At 47.1% G+C, this 4618-nt stretch overlaps 1 long non-coding RNA gene across 1 annotated transcript; it reads left to right on the forward strand.

The window, feature by feature from the left end:
- The first annotated feature begins 491 nt into the window (after positions 1-491).
- LOC123333825 lies at positions 492-3943 on the forward strand. Its single transcript, XR_006551439.1, has 2 exons — positions 492-592; positions 3778-3943. It is a non-coding gene; the product is annotated as an uncharacterized LOC123333825 (long non-coding RNA).
- Positions 3944-4618: the final 675 nt, after the last annotated feature.

Here is a 4618-nt window from a genome sequence, read left to right on the forward strand (position 1 = left end):
GGAAGGAGCCAGAGCCATTTATCCTCACCCTTAGGCTGGCCTGGAGCCCCACCATCTACTCCCCCAAACCTTGATCCAACTGACACTGAACTCTAGTCAAGTCCCCGCTTACAGGGTGATGAGAAGCCACAAAATGAGAGATGGAGGAGCTGGGACCAACTGTAGGAACAAACCAAAGGAAAGAGGAGGAATTATTTTGTGTCTGGTGGCTCATGGTGTCCTCAAAGGCATCCTCAAAGCCAGATGACTCTGGATTAGAATCCCATCTCCATTCTTTACTACTTACATGACCTTGTGTAATTCATTCCACCTCTCAGAGGCTGTTTTCTCATCCTTTACACAGAGCTACAAGCTTTACCTCAAAGATTTGTTCTAAAGATTAAAACTACATCACTTATTTCAAGTGGCCAGCATAGCGTCCAATGTAAAATGGTTCTCTAAATATTACCAAGCTGATTTTAATATGTTCATTTTGTCTTAGAGGGGAGGAGGCCACCAGACTAAAGGACGTTCAAAGAAAGACGGGTGCCCCTGAAGCACCAGGATGGAGTCAGCCCCGTGAGACACCCACTAAGCAGTTGTGAACTCCTAGGTGAGACCCTGATCCACCCCTTCCAAGTTTCTCTCTGCCCTCTGTGGCTGTTTGCAGTTTCTGTAGGACAGGATCACATTTCCCACCTGAGCCCCTGGGCCTAGGAGCGCTGGGGGCCTTGCAGCCCAGGACTTTTCAGAGGGCTCACATGACAACCTGGCAAGGCGCAGCCATTCCCAGCAAAGGCATTAATAATACACTCCTTTTCCCACAAACTCTGGCAAACAGTCTAAAGTGACAAGTGAAAACATTGAGTCAAAATTCTCACTGGGGCTGAGGAGGCCAAAATAACTTGCCTATCAGGGCTAAATCATGGGGCTGAGTCACAGTTCTGCTCAGGGGTTGTGGCCAAATGAAATGGCTGATGATAAAGCTAAGAACTGAAGCAAAACCGTGTTCCTTGAAGAATAAACTGCCCGTATAGCCTCTGAATGATTCAAGTGGAAAGTTTCCTCGACCCAGAGGCACAGAGAAAGGAGGCCGTGAGACATATTGGTTGAGGAATGAATTTAGATGTGGACAGCATCTCAGCAACAGCCCAAAACACAGCAGCTACCACAGGCGGCCCAGAGACCCTGAGGTAGGGGACCTGAGGAAGCACAGGCTGATCCCCTGCAGGAGCAAGAGGACAAATAGAGTAGGTTTCAGTAGGATTTTTGTCTCCTTGTTTGTACCATTGTTTTGCTGTTGTTACAGTTCAGTCGTTAATTTGCGTCTGACTCTTTTGTGACCCCATGGACTGTAGCCCACCAGGCTCCTTTGTCCATGGAAATTTCCAGGCAAGAATACTGAAGCAGCATGCCATTTCCTTCTCCAGGAGATCTTTCTGACTCAGGGATTGAACCTTCGTCTCCCACATCACAGGGAGATTCTTTACCACTGAGCCACCAGGGAAGGCCTTGGTTGTACCATATCAGCACCAAACCAGTGCCTGGCTTCCAGGCACTCAGTTGTATGAATAAAGAAATACGTAGTGGGGATCAGGCAGCATGAGTTAGTAACTATGCAAATCTAAGCCAGCCCCTTATCCTCCTGAACCTCAGTCTTCTCATCAAGAAAATGGGACAATGACAACTACTTAGAAAGGTTCTTATAAGAATAATGAATGGAATAGCCCCTAAAAGAATGCTAAATAGCAGGCACTTTAGAAATGAACTTCTCAGAATTAGCCCTCAGTCTTCCAACAAAGTCCTTGAGTATCAGCTGTTGCCAATTCTCATTGGTAGAGGAGGGAGAAGGAGATTGGGAGGAATAGTGAAAAGAGAAGATAAAGTAACTAAAGGTCACACATCAAAGGAAGATAAAGAAGATCCCTATGGTCACCCCTCCATGTGTGGCCCTAGACAAGTCACATATTTCTCTGGGTCTCAGAATTCTCTGATAAGAAGTGCGGCTAGATCTAAGCAGTGGTCTTCACGTTGTGGTCCAGGAAGCCTAGGGAATCTGCAGAGACCCTAAGGGGCCATCCTGCAGTAAGGAGGAAGTAGACAGGCAGGCCCCCAGGCAGCTTCAGGAAGCTTCCTACTGAAGGCGATCTTCTGAAGAAACAGTTCCACCCTCGGTCCTTAACTTTCTGAAAGCAAATGCTTTCTCCAAAGTTGCTGGCATCCTCCCAACCACCAGTTTTCTGCAGGAACCTGGTCTAGGACCCTCGCTTTCAGGGTTATGCAACACAGGGTTCACAGCCAGGGCCTCCTTAAATTTTGCGGCCAAGGGACCTCACTCACCTTGAGTACCAGCCCTGAGTCCCCAGCCCTTTTCAGTGTCTGCACTCACTCACCTTGTTGACTTCTGGCACTTCCCTCCCTGGAAATCTCTCACTACTACCTTCAATGGCACTACCTTCCACCAGGATAAGTGTTCCACTTCTTTCTGGTTCCTCTCCTTCCTCCTGGGCAAGAGGAATAGGACAAGGAGAGGCATGGAGGAGAGAGAAAAGCACACCAGGCAAGGGGAAAGCATGACAGGAAGGAGGCTGTGGAGCCTGGCTTTGGACAGGCTGAATCTGAGGGGCTAGTTGAAGTACAACAGGCAGATGGGTACAGCAGGTATGGACCCTAAGAGAAGAAGTTGGGACAGAGAGGTTTTCTCCCCTACCTGGCAGAATCTTCTCTCTCATCCACTACTTCTTTCCTTGCCCCACTTCCCCTGTTCACACCAAGTCCACATCACCTAACATTAGGATACTTACGAATCTCCTAACCCATGCCACTTCTCATCCTTCAGATAACACGAGATTACTCACCCAAGCCCAGGTCTGAATAGTCACGCCCCCCTCCTTGGAGACTTGAAATAGCATCTTCCCTGTTTGCTCCAGCCAGTCCAAATTCCTCAGTCTAGTATCCAAACCTCCCACCTTGCCCCCAATCACCACCCCACTGTATGCAGATGCGCCCCTAGGCCACCTGAACAGCCAACCATCCCTGACTTTCCTGGCACTCTTTTCCTCCTTCAGTACACCTCACCACTCACTCCAAGTCCACCTGTGGAATCTTCATACTGCAAACAGCACCCCCAATCTCCTCTCTTCCCAGATCCTGCAACCACTCTTGCCAAAGCTTACAGCTGTGTGCAGATATTGGAGAGTATGCTTCCCTCCAGCTTGGCCAGTAATTTCAGTGCAATCAGCAGGTATTGCAAAAGCATGGCCCTTGTCTCATCAATTAGGAGCCACAAGATAGAAAACTATCACCTGCCCTGCAGCAGCCACAGGTAACCTATAACCTGCAGGCTGTTATTTAGTTGCTAAGTCCTGTCCAACTCTGTGCGACCCCATGGACTGTAGCCCACCAGGCTCCCCTGGCTACAGGATTTCCCAGACAAGAATACTGGAGTAGGTTGCCATTTCCTTCTCCAGGGGGTCTTCCTGAACCAGGAATCAAACCTACATCTCCTGCACTGGCAGGCAGATTCTTTACTGTCAGTTGCCAAGGAAGCCCAACCTGCAAGTAGATCACATCTAACAATGTATCTTCAACAGGAAGCTTGTCAGCCTCCATCTCCGTTTGTTTCTCTCTTTATTGCCTTTTGCACCTAGCCCAGCTGTGGTCTCCAGCAGGCTCTCAGTAAATACTAACTGAATTAATTAATGAGATCCTTCTACAGGGAGCACAGAACTAATTCCATAAAAAATAATTATGGATCTATTACCATGAAAAATAATTTCTTGATTTTTCCATTTGAAGATGACCCAACCGATGATGGAAATGTTCTAAAAGTGGATTTTAGTGATGGTTGTGCAACCCAGTAAATTTACTACAAATCACTGAATTCATTCTTCAAGCAAGTTAATTTCATGGAATACAAATCCTATCTCAATAAAGATGGTTTTTAAAAAACCTGTGTGATGAATAACTCTACCATGGTGGCTCACTGTGTTTGGCTGAGTAATAAGTTGGCTGAGTCATGAGAACATTCAAAAACAAAGAAACAACGAAAAATGATGACCCAACCCTGTGAGGTGTGACCCTGAGCTTAGTCTCCATCCTCATGGGATCAGCAGCAGCTGTAAATGGGGAGGGATGAGTAACCTCACAAAACAGCCTGGGTTGTTGGGGTGGGGAGAGTGCTAGGATGACCATGCATTGCGTCAGTCTATGTCAGGACACAGCAGAAAGTGAACTGATCCTGTAGAACATTCCACAAGGTCCTTGGCAGTAGATCAAGGCTAAGGAATAAGACTCCAAACAGCATCACTTTCCCAAGGAGGCATCCTCCGACCTCAGACTGGTTAACTCACCCAGCACCACAGAATTTCCTTTACAGAAATCCACAGTCCATGAGTATACACTTGGTTGTGTTATTAATCAATTTCATATTTCTCTCTGTAGACCACATGCTGTATGAGGTCAAGGACTGTAGCTCTAGGGCTCACGGTGCCTAGTACAGAAGCAAGCACACCTTACATTCTTATTCTTAGAGTTGACTGAATACTGATTGAGTGAATGAACACTCATCTTTGATTAAAGTGGGGCAAGGTATACAGACACCTCGTTTTCTTTCAATGCAGTACTGCCGTACAGCTGA

Source organism: Bubalus bubalis, chromosome 1 (assembly GCF_019923935.1).
Source record: "Bubalus bubalis isolate 160015118507 breed Murrah chromosome 1, NDDB_SH_1, whole genome shotgun sequence".
Lineage (NCBI taxonomy): Eukaryota > Metazoa > Chordata > Mammalia > Artiodactyla > Bovidae > Bubalus > Bubalus bubalis.